Here is an 18,356-nt window from a genome sequence, read left to right on the forward strand (position 1 = left end):
TGCTACTTTCCTCCTTGCTTTCTGTTGGCAGTATTGGGAGCAGCAGGACTCCACAGCGATTTTGACACAGCGAGGTTCATCATTAAAATGCATACAATTTTGCCCATCTTGCTGGGAAGCTTTTCGCCTATTAAAATGAATGAGTGCAAATTCTTAGTAGTTCATTAAAAAAATTCATGTCAGTGCTACAAAATAAGGCAGGTTTCTGCCAGTTTTGGTTGGTGGTGCCTTGAAGTTTCATCAGATCTGGGCATAGTGAAAGACTCTGAGTACATCGTTAATTATATGTAGCAATAATGTAAACTTTTGCCTGTTTATGAAATACCAGAAAGTGAAGTGACACAGCTCAAGTCCTGGAGAGAGACTCTGGGTAAGGCAGAAAATGAAATGCAGGACTTTGCCTAGGGCTTTTCAGTGCCTACGCACCCATTTTGTTCCTGCAATAAATCTGCATGTGGCATTCGGAAAGCAAAATTTTTCTTCACCCAGTGCTACACTTAATATTCTCGGACTATTACACTTCTTTTTGCTCTCTGTCACCCCCACAGTAATTTTTAATATACAGATATCATTTGGCTGAATGCAACAGCTTTTATCAGAGCCCTTGTGGAATGTGGGCAATCACATGCTGGAGATCTACTTGCATAAAGACAGCAAATTCAGGAGTAATGCTGCCAGAAAGGGGATGTCCTGTCACCAGCTTTTGTTCTCTGACATGGTTATCAGTGAAGCGAGGGGGCTGGTCACGCTGTCCGCCCTGTCGCCACTCACCAGCTCAAGGCCATCTGTGAGGGACAAGTGTCTTGGCTGCAGGACACAGAGAAACAGCACAGCCACTGGCTACTCCCTGCTCAGGGCTGAGACCAGAGTCAGGACTTTAAAGAATGAAATCCCTGTTGATAAGTATTTTGTGCACTGTCTGTGGTTTAGACAAAATCTGCATGCCTTTAGCTTCTAGTTTCAGGTTTGTAGGCGCTCAGGTTCTTCTGCTGATCTTGGCAGCTTTGGCACTGTGTGCTTGGATGCTCACCCACTCCTTGTGGCAGGGCTGGCCCTCCAGCCTATGGTATGAGGTCACTGCTCCTTTGGTACACTGATGACCGTGTTCAGGACTTGGCCTAAAGCGAGCAGGCCTGCTCAGAGAAACATAACATTGCACAGGAGGGGATGGAAACGCTGCACCCGTCCCTCTCCCGCAAAACCATCTCTACATATGAGTGACTGGAAGTTGGAGTACCTTAAAATGGGTGTTACAGTACTGGTCCAGCTGGAGTTTATTGGTTTAGGTCTGATTTACAGTTAACATAAGGTGACATAAGCTTGTGAAACTGGATTGAATTGGCCTGATACGAAACCAATTTTTGAGAGATGAAGCAGAGTTATGGTAGTTTGTATTAAAGTCTACTGCCACTGCAGGCACTGGTGCCAAGGAAAGACAGATGGAGAGTGGGAAATGTCACAGAGAAGGGGGATGGGACCTGTGAAGTACCTAGAAACTTAAGATTTGTACCTGTAAATAAGACTTCAGTGGCAGCTAGAAAACAGAAGGATGATTAGAAGGGAAAGTGGCAAGTGATATGGATATTAATCCTGCTTAACAAAGTATTTCCAAGAAATAAAATTTAATCCAGAAAGAAAGCCAAAAAAATACCAAAGCCAAAGCTGATCATCTAAAGGTGAAGTGGAAACTAAAGGCTGTGCCAAGGTTAAAGCTTATTTTTGTCTCCTGCCCATGTATATTATTATAGAGGAAAAAGCAGAGACTTGTTTTTTGCCTGCCCCAGAACCAAGCTGGGCAAGTTGATTAAGGAATACTTTAGGATTGATTCTGAAAGGTCAAGGAGAGAGATATTTACTTGCCTTGGAAGGGGTGGGGGTGGGGAAGAAAATAGAGAGTGAAACACGTGGAAAACATCTGGTCCAAGGAGGCATCTTAGAATTAGCTTAGGCAGGAGGGAAGGAGGAACAGCTGTGCAGCATGCAGGGACCACCAGGGCAGCAGTGATAAACAGGAGAGAAAAGGAGGCAGAGCTGGGGTAAGGCTTCATCCAAATCAAAGAAATAGGCAGAGGGGGGCTCAGACTGCAACTCTGTGACCAAGAGACCTCTCTAGTCTAGAATGAAAGTGAAAATTTGGACTGTCTGTGGGTAGTGCACTGCCTTTAAGATAGAGCCATCTCGGGGAAAGGAACAGGGTGCTTTGGATTTGTGCTGAAAGCAGGGCAGGTGGTAAACATGCAGGACTTTTTATCAGAAATGGTGTGTCCTTCATGGAGGGGGAGCTATCACCCTGTAATCAGGAGGAAAATTATCTGCCTGGAGAACATTAAGCCAGCCAAAAAGGAATGGTGTTAAGTTAGACCTTCCTCTCTTCCTTGGGAGTCAATTCAGATGTTTGTTTCTCTGTCTTTAGAAGGGCCAAGTGCATTGCTCTGGAAGTACAAGCTTACTTGTTCCTAAACACCTGGTTTCTGGAATCTGAGTTGTTCTCTTCACTTTTACTTTGTTGCACTGAATTGTAAAAGATCTTTTAAGTTCTGTGGGTTTGTGGTTTCAGGACTGGTATAAAGTGATCCAAGTCCTGGCTGCTACTGAAAGAATGTGGCCTTATCCCAACTTCACCCTTACTTTGTGTTACCTCCAGTGTTGATGTGACATGATTAGGTGAACTGAGAACAAATCCAGGTAAAAACCTACCCAGCAAAGAAAAAAATGGTGTCTCACAGACAAGGGGAAGCTGCTATGTGCCCTTGTCAAACAGGAGGAATACCCAGCTGCAGCTTTCCCAGAACTGCTGATTGGTTTCTTGTATGTGACCCTGAGGCTTTTGGTACTGATAAAAGCTTTTGCATTATGTAAATCCGTGATCTGATAATATGCAGCATCTCCCAGGTCCTTTTTTTTCTGGAAAGCAAATTTTCCCCCCACACACATTGCTGAAATTACACTGTCCTTGTTTCGGTAGGTGTCTGACTTCATATCCTTTACATGGTGCTCATGGGAGACTGATCTAAAGCTTATTGAAAGCAGTAACTTGATACATGTTACTGATAGCAGACTTTGGATCAGAAATAAATCCATTTATTATGCCTTGGGGTTGTACTGTTTATACTCCCCAGCTCAGTTTCTGTATCCCATGGTGTATCCTTAAAGACAAGTTAAAATAAAATTCATCCCATGCAGCCCATTGCCTCTATTACCCTTGAATTTATTGGTAGTTCTTCCTATACTTAGAGGACTCCTAGAATTGATCTAATTCCTTTTTTTGGATGAAAGCATCTCAAAGTGCTTGTACAATAACTACAATTCCAGTACAGCTCTTTCTGTGGTTTTACTACACCACCATTCCCATAATGAGACACAAGAAATTGCAGTTGTGGGATCGCTTCCTTGCAAGTTGAAAAGAACTGTCCACAGACAGGCAGAGTTATTATACTGGATTTTGGTTGGGACTAATGTCTTTTTCCAGCCTAACTCGCCTGGAGAAAGAAAACCAGCTAAACTTTCCATGAACCACATTAAAAGAAAGTTTCGCTTCCCTGGTGAGAAAAGCCACTCCCAAAGCAGAGTGCTTTCAGGGTGCATGGGGAAGGGAGCCGAAAGGGAGTGGCTTCACAATCCAGTGAGAAGGTTGAGACTGTTGAGGTTCTGTTCAGCATCTAAGATGCTTGATCACATTTCCTCAGACGACCAGTTTTCCAAGTTAGATCAATTTCACTTTGGTTCCATACAGCATGTGCATTTTTTTTTAATGGATCCTGAGAAATGTGAACTTCCTTTGCTCAGAGTAGGTATTAAAATACCCCATGTAACTTCAGATTAAGCCTTGCAGTTTGTGACCTCAGTCAAAATGAACCTTATCTTCCATGGTCATGAAAAATGCTGGACATTTGCTTGGAATCATGGACAAATGCATGGACAACTTGCTGCTCTGTGTTGAGAAAGTGTTTATTTTTTAAAAAGATAGCACTGCTGAGGAACGTATTAGTACATGTTAGGCTGAAAATGGGAATTGAGACCTTATCCAAAAGTATTGTACTTAGGATCTAGGGTTGTGTCTGATTTCTGAGGCCCATTGATTTGCCTGCAGATGCTAGCTGAAGAGCAGTAGCCCTTTACTGCTTTTTAGGTGTTTGTGATAAGAGATCAGTCCTGATAGATGTTCACTGACAGCTTTTCAGTGATCTTTGTCTCTGTTGAAACGCAAAGCTGTTTTTCAAGGCAGACTATAGAAATGGCTTGAAAAAGTCAAGTATGGCAGAATTTGGGAATGATCCCATGAACCCCTTGGTTATGTCGTAGAAACATTGGTCTAAATCCAAAGTTAATAATCTTATGTATCTTAAATTAATAATTACAGATATTAATAAAATCGCTGTGAATTTTCCAGAGAGAATAGCATCACTAGTAATACGTTACATGCCATTCCAGAACCAAAAGCCAAAGATTGTTGTTTTGATGCATTTGGCCATCCAGTCCATTTATAGTACAACTCCCTTATCCCTCTCAGTATTGAATTTGAAATAGTTGTGAATGTTTCCAGAAGGAAACAACTGGTGATGTAAATTGTATAACAAAATGTGGCAAAAGAAGATCTTCAGTTTTAATGTCAGGAATAACTGCATTGTGTTTCCAGAGTGAGACAGAAAGTTTTTACTTTTCAGCTTCGAAATCCCTTCCTTTCCTTGAAAAATTGTTCTCCTTTCTTCTTTTTCCTCTTCCTTGATCTAAATAGATTTGCTCTCCTTTCCTTTTCATCTCTTTGCTCCACCCAATAGAAAAGAGCATAAGGAGAAAACAGAACTGGGAGAAATTCACTGGTATCCCAAACCTGATTTATTACTTTAAAAAAAATATGTATTTTTAAAATGAGACGATGAAAACTGAGGAGCTGCACAGAAAATCTTGTTGGAATTGCAGTTGCTGCAATAATTTGTTATGCTGGTTCAGCTCATAACACAGGTGTAACTCATCAACTGAGCCTGCTGAAGGTTATCCATTTGCACCTTCAAACATGATAGCAACTTTCCTGATCTGTAAAAACACTTGTGTGTGAAGGCTTTGTGCTAAGATACTTGTTCTGAGGAAAACAGCATTTATTGAATGACCATTTTCCTCTGTAACACCTTAGGGACTTCCTATCCAGCTAGTGAATTGTCAGAAGTCTGCTTATTTCGGGGGATTTTCATAAAGTTGCTTTATGAAGAGGAATGCCTTTGCATACAGAAACATCCCAGAACATGTCCCATTGGTATTGATCTCTCATTCATCTACTGAACAAAATAAATGCTTGCCACTTGGCTGTTGTTTCGATAGCCAGCATTCCACTGAGTTGCACCTACTGCACTTACTCCATCAGCCATTTCCTTAATGTCTTCTTATATGAGGTGTAGTTGCAACTAAAGGAAGATAGTAAGATTTGCTCTAAGTCCTTCTGTATTCCTCTTGATCTACCATGCAACTTTTAATTAAAAGAGGGAAAGAAGGGGTAAGGAAGAGAGATCTCATCAGTTGTAGTCAAGTTTTGAAATAGGGAAGGTAAGACCGCATCTAGGAAAGGATAATTGTCCCAAAGTTACTTTTAATTGTCTTGGTTCTCTAGCAGTAGGTACCTAAGAGAGTGAAAAGGAGAAAGAGTGGACCTGTCAAGAATAGGAGACTCAGAATCAAAGCTTGCTGCCACAAATGGGTCAAAGATCAGGACCTGAAGATTATTGATTAGGGCCTGTGCAGGAGGAAAGAGAACATCTGTTCTATCTTCCTCTACTCTGCTGGGGAAGGGATGGCACTTACCCTTCAGGTTGGGTGAAGTAAGAGAGGGGATAGGAGTAAGAAGTGAACCCTTCTTTACATTTGTCTCCACCATTTTTCGACCTGTTAGCACTGAAACACTCAGAATTTTTCCAAAAGGCTATTTCAGCATAGTGTGAAGCCTTACACAGGAAACATGCAGTTTCTCAGGTAGACCAAAAAGTCTGTGATTCCTTTCTGGTGACCAAATATCTTGTACAAGCATAAGGTCTTGCCCAGCCCAGGTTTTAGAAACCAGTTTTCTCTTTGTGCAACTCTCCTGTAGCTTAAAGGATTTATCTGTCAAAGATGGCATCAGAACTTTTTTTAACATGAAGACAGATCCTGACCAAGAGAACAGGATCAGACAATAACCTGGATTACTTAGACAAGAAGTAACTGAAAATGGGCAGCATCTGTATTTTACAATGTGGACAGAAAGCAGTAAATATTTATCTGTCCTTTCCTTCCCTTTGAAATAAACACTTAAGATTCTGCTGTCATTCAGATAATCTGTTTCTATACTAACCCCTCTCTTTAAGGGAGACATCTATTTCCTATTACAACCATATAGAGGCCCTGAACTAAAATATTTTGCATGCCTTTGCAGGCCTCCAGGAAACATTAAGCACACTGAGACAGACAAAAAGCTATGAAGCCCCTGTTTAAAATTAGGAGCAGTGAAGAGAAACAGAGTTTCTGTCTGCTTTTCTCAGACCTGATATGAAAAGGGTCTCAAATCAATTTACTTATTTTGCATAAAAGTATCTTGTTTCTCAGTATTAATTCAGACAAGCTGTTGTATGAGCAAGGTCAGTGAGCAGTTACCCCTTTTACCACACAATGGCCACTCTGAGAGTATTTTTAAAGTATGTCTCTTATTTTAAAAAAAGCAAACAACAAAACAACAACCTTGATTGATAATCTATTTGCTAGTTGCTACTCTAAGCCAGCTTGCCTTACACCAAAAAATGCTATTTGATAATATATGAAAAGCACATATATATTTAAAAACAGTGTGCTACAGTAAGATTTCACTACCAGCCTGCATTAGTTTTTGCAACTATAGGCAAAGAGAGAGCAGGAAATAGGAGTAATAGCTGCTCAAATCATTGTGGAAAATCTCCTGTTGGTGAATAACTTTGCCCATTAAAGAAGTTACACTGGAGTAGGTGTACTGGAGTGAACAGGCAACAGTCACAAGTGCAGAGGTTTGAAAGGGTGCTGCCCTTTAGAAGTAGAAACTCACTTCAGGATGACTTTTAAGGATAATACCTAACTTCTGAATTGTGGTTACCATTCAAAATTTCCAAAGAGTTGTGCTACTCTGGACTTTGATGTACATAATTAATTCCCCATCTGTGAAGTTGACCTAATAATACAGACAATTTCTCATTAAGGAGCGTTGTGAAAACGAGATAAATGAGCATATGAGAATGGGCACTGTTGTGGCTCAGAGATCCTTCTAATGTAGACTGCTGGTCTGGCAGTGGTCAGTGTCAGTGGTTTAGGGGAAGGATTAATGCAGAGGGCAAATTCAAATTGTTACCACACCTGAGATATCCACACCTTCTAGTAACTTGTGGTTGATAGCTTCCCAAGCCAAAAGTTCTAGGATTAGGACCGTTCTTTCATTTTTTTGAATTTCGTTTTTTGAGTTTGCTCACAGAGTGGACTTCCACAAGATCCTGGGCAACAAGCTCTGCAGTCCTTTTATGCATGACGTGAGAAATAACTTCCTTTTGTTTGTTTTAAAACTTCTGCCTAAAGATTGGGTTCAGTGCCCCTTAGTTCTTGTTACCAGAAGGAATGGGCTGCCATTCCCAGATTAGCATTTTTGGTGCATTTCATGATTTAATGGAACACTTTCTCATCTCCCCTCTGCCAACTCTTTTTCAGACTGAAGAATCCTTGTTTATTCAGTGTCTCCCAGTCAAACAGTTGAAGAGCTTTCATTGTTCTTACCTCCTTCCTCTGTTCTTTATCTAGATTTAACTTTGAGGTGCTAATCTCTAAGAAGCATGCTATCAATTCTAAATGTTGCTATCAGTAAGCTTGTATTTGTTGTTTGGTTGGGACTTCTGGTGGGAAGTAATTTGAGATGAATATTACATTGTGTTAAGGCTTAAGTGTTACAAAGCACACGTGTCCTGGTACTAGAGCTTGCATGGTGGAGAGGGAGTTCTGTTAGGGATCTGTTTTCCCCTAGTGAGATGTAATGATTTTGAAAACAGAGAGCTGACTATCTACTGTTATTTTTATTAGTAAGTGGAGCTAGAGCCACTTTCTTAAAGAGCAATGCAGAGGAAGAGTGAAATTCAAAAGAAAATTATTTTTCTTACTGAGACTTCAGAATGAAATGAGTTTACACCTAAGAAAGTTAATAAAAAATTGCCTGGAAATCCTCTTCCTTTCTGCAGCAGCTGTTTCCACTCTGTATTTTAATGAGTGGGCTGAACTAAAATCTTTGGGGAAGGGCTTTCCCCTCCCTCCCCCTTCTTTGGTATCCCTAGGTAAAAGGCTGCACTACAGTATCATACTCTGTGCTTCTGTTGAATGAGTAAATGCCTATGGCTGGATAGTCCAAAGGAAAGGCTACATCATGTTCTCAGCTAGTTAAGCTCCTTAATGCAATCTTTTAAAAAATTTCCTGGATATTCCTCTGATGTGATTTTGGCTGCAAGAAGTAAGTATTTAAAGCCTCAGAAGGTTTAAGACCTTTCCAATCTTTTGTAAATTTTCTGCTATAAATAACTTGTGGAGTATCTGCTGGTTTTGGAGGGAGATTCTGTTTCAATTACTTCATTTTATATTTCCTGTTAACTGTTTGTGTATGTTCTGAATGATTTTTAATTTCCTTAAAGTTGCATACTGAGATTCTTGGAGGAAAGTAACTCAAATAGTGTTGTCCATGAAGTGTAGTGGAAAGTATTGATTTCCTTTTACTGTTTAACAAAATGAGACTGACTTACCACTACCGATGTTATTTCCAAACTATTTTTTGAGTCCCCTATTTCTTGATTCATCTCTGCCCGCTGAGTGGGTTTATGTTTTTTCATTCTGGTTGTGTAGTTTTATTCAGTGTCCAATCAGTCATTCTTATGTGTGCTGAGAACATCTGCTTTGCAAGTTTCTGTGTGCTTTCACAGTAATACAATAATTTTTCTGTCTTTTATATGATTTCTCATACGAAGCAGAACTGAGAAAATGGTGAAAGCAGCGGCACTTCTTTTTCCTTCTGCACTAGATTACATTCACTAAACTCAGCAAATAGCAGAATTCCCCCTGGAGTACTGGGAAACAGCCCAAACTCACTACAGTTGCATTTTGCTGGACTATTCTTGTAGTAGGCTTTTCTTTTTTTCTTCTCTTTCTCTTTTATGGTCTGTTGAAATTCTTTCTGTTGTAACTGCATTCCTGATCAATTCCATTCTCAGATAGGCATCTCTTGCCTATTAAATTTCCCCAAATGAATATCCTGAAACAAAAGTAAAAGAGATGCTATGCATAAACTGCAAATTCAAGTTGAGATTTTTTTTTTTTTACTAAAACTGGAAGTAAGGTGGGCTCAATTTCAAGCCTGCTTAATAATTAAATTAATTTGTGGCTTAAATTATTGTCTTAATTTAACAGAAAGTTGAGACTGACATTAAGCCTTTAAAACTTAAAGTTTGGGTTTGATTCTAGATTTCTCAGCTGCAGCTGGAACAATTTAGGGCCAGACTCAAACTTGATGATTTGACTCAATAATTAGTAGCACATTTCAAACATTTTGAATGAGACCTAGGGTTAGGTCTTTCTTGGTTATTCTGGCATACACATGGGAGAATTTCTTTCATTTCAAAAGTTCGGTAGTCTGTGAGCATGCAGGTGCTCGGACTGAGGACAGGCATTGTGGTTGATATCAGGGCAGGTTCTTCACTGTCATTTTCCAATTTTATTCTATTCCAGTAGTCACCTGCATCAATCCTGGCAATATTCACCTCATCTGAGATTGGCATGGCAGCAAACAGCCCGTGTGGTGTGACTGCACTGGGCTTTCCTATGGCCATAAGTAACCTGTGTTGTGGAGAGAGCCCAGCAACTGCTCTGGGGTATGGGAATTCCTCCACAACCTCTGGTTTAAGAAATTAAATTTGGATTTCATTCTGGCATAGCTCCATGCTATGAACAGCCCCTCTGTTCTAGTTGGGAAAACCAAGATAAAATAAAACAGAGAGGTTATAGTAAATCCAGGGTCATTTAGAAACCACCTTGATTTAGGTAGATTTGGGTGATAGCTGAAGATAGTATCCTTGTCTCTTTCTCGTGATTGACTTCAACTTTAAAGTTTCCTTTAGGTACTCATCATATTGCTTAGCAATTTATGGTCATTCTGAAAGGCTGAAGCTACATTATATATTGTTGCACATAAAGCAGCCTGCTGCTGCTCCCAAGTGAAGAGGAGTCCCACTCTGCAGCATCCATACGTACTTTCCCAGTTCTCCCATCAGTGCCTTGAGGTAGCTGCTAATGGCCTGAGTTCAGGAGGCTGAACAGCTCTAAACACCCTGACTCGGTTTTCTATTAAGTTTTTCCTGAATATTTTCTTGACACTTAAATGACAAAGTTTGTTATTCCACAGCTTCCTAAGGCATACAGTTCAATAGAGGCAGTCATTTAGAGGAAGAGCCAGAACCCAGAGTGTGGCTAATAGCTTTTAAAGCACCTTGTAGAGAGCTTACTGCCTGCTCAGCAGGAGAGATTTCCCTTGAGACTCCTTTGAGATGACTGAATGGTCTCCTCTTAAGTACAATATCCTCTCTATATGGCCATCGTATGTGTGTTTTGCACACCTATGGTCCGTGGCTAACAAGTGAGAGAAATAACTACATGGAGGCATAACTGGGCACAGCACCCTTATCCAGCCTCCCCTGTGGCAGATGAAAAAGCTTTGGCAGTGAACTGGGGCTCGCTAAGAGGAGCAAGTTTAATATCTAACTCTGTGTGATCTCTAGCATTTTATGTCATCTGTCTGCATTAAATTTCCCTGCCTGTGAATGTAATGATGCTTCATTTGTCTCTACTGGCTGTGAACTAGTCTGATAAAGTGTCTAGTCTTACACACACCTAGCACATTAGGGATAGGATTTGACTGGACCTTTAGGTAATGCTGTGATAAAAATACTGAAATATGAAAACATTATTTCAGGTAACTGTTTCATCTATATTTATCCATATAAAAGGCATATGCTGAATTAAAGAACTGCTGAAATCTTTATTAGAAAAGAGTCATATCTGTCACACAGAGCATGTCTGTTTTTCTTCTCTTCAATCAATACACAGAAGTGAGAGATTTGTCTCTTATTTTTGGTTGTAATTTCTGGTAATATCTGAAGGGACGGAAACATAGATTTATATATTGATGTCCCTCACTACACAAGCTGCAGTAATGTTTAGCACATGATCATGTGTTAATATAACTTTTAAAATTATTTTTAGATTCCATTTCAATCTGTTGACTCTGTATGTGGTAGGCTCCCCAGGACCAAGAGCACATAACTCAGGGCTGTCCTGTTGTATAAGAAATCCCACCCAGCCCCTAACTTGATTAGCTATTGAATTCCCACAGTTGTATGTTCTGAGCAAACAAGACTTGTAGGACCCACTTAATTTTCACGGAGAATAAACTCTGAAGTCTGGGGGTTTTTGTCTATATCTCATCATTTTGCCAGGTTATGAGAAGGTTTTGGCACTCAAATCTTTGCTAACCTGTTTTGCAGCTTGCTCTCGGACACCTCTTCAGAGTTTTCATCCTTACTCAGTGCCCTAATATGTTCTATGTGAGAAAATAATTCTCAGCTCTGCTGAATCTGATGCTGGGGTTAAAAAATTGAAGAAAAATTGAAGAAAAATGGGTAAACAGCAAGTTTGTGTCCTCATTAATGATTAATGGACGGAGCAAAATAGTAAAAGAGTTATAGATAGTGTTATTTAAATATATGATTTTCTACTTCATATGGAAGTGGTACTTTAAAGATTTTTTGAAATTAATGAATTTGATGAAAAATAGAATACTAATTGTCTGTAATTATATACTTTGTGGATAGTATGCATAGAAAGGCTGTCATCCATGAAGTAATAAAAAGGCATAGGTGCATTTGTCTTTCAATGTACACAGTATTCTCCTTCTTCCCAAATTATTCATGTCAGGGAGTCAGGATGCCTGGGGTAGGAGAGAAGGTGGGGTTCTTAGAAGTAAAGAAATAATTAATGATGCTGTCAGAAGTCAAATGGCACTGAGAATCACTTAGGACCTGTATTTTTCTGTGTTGCACTTCCTAAATTATTTTGTAATTGGACAGACAAAAGCACATTTTCTGTTTGGGATCTGTATGGCTGCAAGTAGTGGCATGGATCAGATTCCGTGATGAGGGCCACAACTTGGGTTTACAGCAGTAGAACTGAGACCTGGACTAATTGCATTTGAAATCAGTTATTCTGGGTTGATAGAGCAGTAAATCTCTGCTCTTGAATAATGATGCTGTGGTGGAATTGGTATAAATGTCATCTGGAATATTCTGGGAGAGTATGAAAAATAAATGTCAAAATCTGGTTGGTTTCAGGTGGAAGGGCTGAGTACTTAACACAGTAATAGAAATGTAAAGCTTTTATGGGGTATTGATCAAGTTTTTAAGTGTTTGAAAAGAAGACTGGTGGTTTAGTTCTGTTTTTCAATTGAGAAAATGAGATGTGACTCTCTAGCACAGTGATTGCAGAAGGCTGGGAATAAACCTTAGATTTCCTGGATTCCAGCTCCTCAATGAGCTCTGTGAGAATCTGAGTCCCCTGAATTATCTTCACGGAGAAGATATCACACTGAATTGTGATTACTTAGCAACTCTCTAAATGAGAACATCCTAAAAGGTTTGAAAGGGAGCATCATCAGAAAATCTGTTTTTCTAAAGGCAAATCTGGTAGTCTTCTAAAATATGGAGAAAGGGGGGAAACATATTCATTCATTCTCTTTGCATCTTACAGTATTACCAGGAGCAGGATGTTGTCCATGGTAAATTCCACATGCTTCTGGGTAGTGTCTTATCATTGTGTAAGCTTCTATACAATGTTTCCTGTATCCTGCATCTTTTCTCAGTGTTGTGTTGGATTTTTTTTTTTTTTTCTTTCTTCAATGTCTGTTTCTTATAGGGAAAAGGAAGACTGCTGTAATGTTCTCCCCATAAATCATGTGCTGTGAGAAGAGATGTGTTAGAGGTTTTCTTGTGATCAACGACTCTTAAAAATGGCAGAACATCACTGTTTCATGCACACTAAAGGGTTGTAAATAAGAAAGTGTTCAAAAATAACCATAGTTTTTGGCATGTACAAGAATACTTGGCAGGAAGCTTGTCTGCAGATAACACACAGGATTACTACTTTAAGTGTCGGGGTGTAGGATTTTTTTGTGTTTGTGTTGTTTTTTTGTTTGCTTTGTTGTTTTTAATAAGATCAAAAGATCTGCGGGTTTTGATGTGATAATTTGTATTCAAACAGTTTTGAAGGCACACTATGTGTAGTTAAGTTTATAGACATGTCAGAAACCTCAGATTGTGATCTCCGACACAGAAATGGCAACACATCTATCACATTTTCAGTAGCAAGGGGAAGCAGGCTGTCTCAGAGCCATTTAAATTGCTTTTATTTCATGTTTGCCAAGTTCTTCTATTCTCTGTAGGTTTTAATGGCTCAGACCTCTGGCAACTCTTCCATACATGGTTAAAGTGTAACCAGTGATGGCAGGGAGGGGGGGTAAGGGGAGGATGGAGGGAACAGCCTACTGAGCCGATAGAATTTTAAACAAACTTGGGTGGTTTTCTTGAGACAGCATTTCAGCCCCAAGTCATACACATATATTCACATGCAGGGCATTTCTCAGTCTTAATCATGCTGGAAGCTAGAGGAATTAAGTATCCATGTAGAGTGCGTGCAGTGGGTTGGTATCCAGCGAGGGTAGATAGCCTCAATGCTCCCTGCATTCAGGCCCATCTTCTTAGCCAGGATTCTTTTTGGAATTCTATTTCTGTAAGATTCCTTCAGCCTTTCTGTCTTTGTCCATCTTTTACACACATTATTGAAATGACCTGGTTGATATTACCATCTTTTAATGGTGGGAACCCTTTGCATATCTATCTTGTTCTCCCCTTAAAGTAGCTTGTCATGGACCGCACTTACTTTTGAGCAGCTTGGTAACGGGTGATCAGCATTGGATCAAATGTTGTATACCATTTCTAATTTTAATATGTCATTTAAAATAATTTAAAGATTTCTGTGTAACTGAGCCCTCTTCCAAGATAGAAACATACTGAGGGACTGATTTGGTCTAGTGCTCACTAATGCCAGGCAAACTGAGTTGTACTGTCTGTCACACGCCTGTTGTGTCATATTGGTCAAATAATCTGGCTGTTTTGGGTAGAATTTTCAAAAGCACACGGCAGTTATGTAAATCCATTCCTATTCAAGCTGATGGAGGCCTAATTCTTATTTCCACTAAGGCTCCATTACACTGCCTGGCAGGGTCAAGATACTTAAAACTAGGCTCTTTGCCCTACCACAGGGGTATAAAGGGATCCTATGGAAATGCAAATCTGTGACTGACAATTTTTGATTGACTTCCGTGGAAGCAAGACTAAACAAACAGAATAACTTTTTAATAATTTCAACCTTGGCTTCTGTGTTTTCCTAATACAAAAATAAGCCTAGTATCATGTACCTACAAATGCAGCTAAGCTAATTTAATGTATGCCCAGCTGTTTGAAGATGTCCAGGGCTGCCTGAGTGTAAACTTGCATAATTAACTTGAACTAGCTTTCTCATCAGTGAAAATTCTCAATTGTATTTTATCTCTATGAGAAATATTCCTAAATCCAAGTAATTTAGTTTAGTAAGACAATGTGTTTTTCATGAATTTAAGAGCCTCCCATGTGGTGAGGACTTCTGCTGTGCAGGACTGTATCATTGCAGGAGGGTGTTGGGTCCCGTGTTAACCATGCTGTAGGTCACAAGACTGTTGGTGGGAGCCAATTTGTTTCTCTCCCAATGCTACACGAATCTATCAGTTGTTAATGGCATTTTGTAACAGATCCTTGCAAAAGTTCAAAAGGATGTGAGGAGCACTGTCTTCTAAATGTCATGTGTATTTTGCAGACTGATAGTGAAGCATTTTGTTACCACGATGAACTGCCTTTTCTTCTCCTGTTGACATTCTAGAGCTCAAATTAATACCACACTGTATCTTAGGATCACATAGCTCAATTAATATTAAAACTGTTAACAGGAATAGGAATAAAAGTATATTTTAAGCATTATTGTTACATGAGCTGAAATAGAGGTTATATAAATTCAGAGACTACAACAGTAAGTATTCAGTTTAATTGGAACATACAAACACATACTAACAGGTGCCTAAAAACCCTTGGCTGAAAGAGAAATCTCTGCCTGCATGAATGACTGCCTTGCTGTCAGTGGACTTGCTTAGAAAAGGCTAAAATAAAGAATGCAACATGGTTATTCTGTGCAAATGTGGAGTTGCCTTGTGACACAGGGTTTTTGCCATCTCTTTAAATAGATGAGTACGGTGCAAAAAAGATCATGGTCTAAAATCTTACTTCAGGAAACAGCTCATTCTGTTTCCAGTCTGTAATGTTGTCTCTGGATTTATATGATCAATAATGTGCATAAATCTTTCATGGACATAATCTATATTTCTTTCTCTTGGTGTTGTATTTTTTTATCTCTCGACATCAGAATCTGTCAACAGGATCCACCAGAACAGCTTACTAAATACAGCTGATATTGACTGTTCCTGGAATGCAACCTGATTTTACAATTAGTTAAGGCTACCTTGGGTTTGTTAGCACAGGAGCAGTAAAACAGGTTGGAAATGAGTAAATCTGCACCTCTCCGGTAACTATGTAGCCAGCTGAGAGGACTCCGTACCATCTCTGGTGTCCAGTGCAGCATATGTTAAGCAGCTTATGTTTAAATGCATTACACTGTATTGGCGACACTATTACAATTTGTACATCTGTCCAGATCTCCCCATACTCCAAAGATGTTGTACCCAGAGACCACCAGTGATCAATGACAATCCTTCAGACTATGGTGGCAGCCAAGGTGCAGATTTTTTCCTCTGCGGAATATGGACCCTAACACAGCTTTTATGAGATGGGCCCTAACCTCATCTCTGTCAGAGCAGAGAGGGGTGCCAGGATTTTAGTTAATTTGAATGCACAGCCCCCATGGAAACTTTGGGAAGGTGAAAGGGTGACTCTGTTATGAAACTGCTGTTTTACTGTTCCAGACTTTCCACTTTCGCCAAGGAACTGTGCTGTTTGCCATTTTGTTAGTTATCTTAATGCCACAGGATCCTAAACTTTCCAGCATAGCCTGGTCTGTATTTTAAGTACAGCCATATGTCCAGTCTGGAATTGACCCCTTTAGCTGTGGTATTTCCCCCAAATATGGTTGGCTTCAAACAATCTCACTGCCAACACAAACCACAACTTTAAAATGCACACATTTAAGTCTATTACAAGCTGATGTTACCCAGCTATGTATACACTGTTTTGATGGGAGAAGAAATCTGCATGCTTGTCACTGCCAGTTGTTCCCTTTCATTTTGTAAAGTATTAAGCATCACCATGCAGCAGGGAATGAGAATAGCCCTGCAAATGGGGGCTGCTGCCTGTGTGCTGTGATCCACGTCTAGCTAGATGTCATGATCTTGGCTATTGCCACCTGAGGCTGTGACAGAGATTTTATTGCTGTGATTCCTAGGGGAAACTCACGCCTGTTAAAAAACCCTAGGTTTCCAGGCTCTTTCCATAATAAGTAGAAAAAGAAAAGCACTGCCATGTGGTGATTTGTTCCAGCTTATGTGTTCGTTGTAGGGCAGGATTACTTGTCCCCTCAAAGCCGTTGTCGCTCACCATTGACTACAGAGGCAACTGTCTAGATGCCTGACATTTTAGTAATTCCAGTTAGATGAAGTGGATCCTGCCATTACTATTTGTCTCTCGTTTGTTCATGTGAAATGTCCATGTTTAGAATCAATAGCATCTTGAATGAGGGTTTATGAAGGTCCTCTATGTGTATGTGCTGATTCGCAAGCCACACTTCAGCAACATGGGGGTTTTTTTGAGGATTCCCACTGTGGGAAAGCAATGAGTAGCTGGTCAGGTTTGGAAATAGAAAATACTGGGTCATGAAGAGATAATGAAACTACAGCTTTCTGCAAGATCTAAAATTTCTGAGTATTTAAAAACATTAGATTTTTTGTGTTACAAATGCTTCGAGTGCATCTTCAGTGGTTACTTAGAGCTGAGTGGGATTTCACCTTTTAGCGCGTGTAAAGTTGTTAATTAGGAAGGGGCTGTTCTGCTCTGAACACATTACATTGTTGCGAAAACTTAACATTAGGAATTTTCAAAGAATAGAAGTATCCAGAGCAAGCTGGGGTAAACTTAAATCTATTTAGTAAGGTCCAATGGGACTTGCATAACTGGTGTCCTTGTTCAGAAGCCTGTAATTTGCAGCTGTTTACATCCTTAAAGTTACAGTACTACTTAATTCTGTTCAGTGAAAGACATCATGGACCCAGAGCTAAATAGTTGCAGAGGTGAATTCTTGTTTTTCAGCTTTTTGAAACCTGTACCTGCTGGTATCCAAGCCATACTGTGTTTTCCTTAACATAGAATGTCAGGAGACCCAGTTTATCATTCCATCAGGAGGGCTGGTGTTCTGTTTTTATTAATTTATTGGGGGGTGGGAAGAAGGAGTTGTAGTAAAATACTGTGTCCTTGTCTAGTAGCAGCGGTGGATTTCACTCTGTTGCCTGCTGAATTACTTCACTGGTGTGACCTGAGCTGTTTCCTAGTAGGGCCTGTTTGGATGGAAGGTGCTTCCATGCGTGTATGATGAGTTCCTCTTCACGAGACACTGGGCAGATAACTTGTTTCACACAGTCCAATAAAACTATGATATAGAGGTGACTTCTGCTCACTCCTGGACTGGCTTCAAGATCCTATTGTCATAGAGAAGTTATTGTGTAGAGAGCGATTCTCTTCAGAGTCATCTAATTTCTTCATTATGTTGTTTATGTGCTCCTCTAGGCACACTTGTGGAGTGTGTCTGTTGAAGGGAGTCAACACTTCTCTGTATAAGCATATTAATTAACTCCTATTATCTTTATTGTAGACATGAAACCCCAAATCGCTTTGCTTATTTAGAGAAGCAGAGCCTGGAGAGGGTTTGCTGTGTTATTAGGGATGCTCTTTGTCATTCCAGGAGTCTATTGACAATTGAGTGCCCTGTAGACTCAGTTCACTGGGCCACTTGCGGTTTCCTTTGGGACTTGAGACAAAGCATCCTGCTGGTGCTTCAAATTTCTCCCCTGACAGAGAAGGACAGCTTTTGCTTAGTCACAGCAAGAGGGACTTTTCAGCTTAGAGTTGCTATGAAGTTGTTGACATATGTTATAGAAATATATCATTTTGTTATGACTGAAATGCAGCATTGCCCTTCTCCTTGTA

The 18,356-nt window shown here is 39.9% G+C and overlaps 1 protein-coding gene across 4 annotated transcripts in view; it reads left to right on the forward strand.

Moving 5' to 3' along the window:
• SORBS1 (sorbin and SH3 domain containing 1) overlaps positions 1-18,356 on the forward strand; it is a 164,572-nt gene that overhangs the window by 45,994 nt on the left and 100,222 nt on the right. Inside the window, exon 1 of one of the 4 annotated variants that reach the window (XM_042018693.1) lies at positions 8,334-8,476. The exons of the other annotated variants lie outside the window; for them this stretch is intronic. The gene's annotated coding sequence lies outside the window, so the exon portion shown is untranslated. Of the gene's footprint in view, positions 1-8,333; positions 8,477-18,356 lie in introns of those variants that run through there. 4 annotated transcript variants of the gene reach the window in all.

This window comes from Corvus kubaryi, unplaced genomic scaffold (genome assembly GCF_017639235.1).
Source record: "Corvus kubaryi isolate FWS band 111438036 unplaced genomic scaffold, C.kubaryi_AGA036_p1.0 138, whole genome shotgun sequence".
Classification (NCBI taxonomy): domain Eukaryota; kingdom Metazoa; phylum Chordata; class Aves; order Passeriformes; family Corvidae; genus Corvus; species Corvus kubaryi.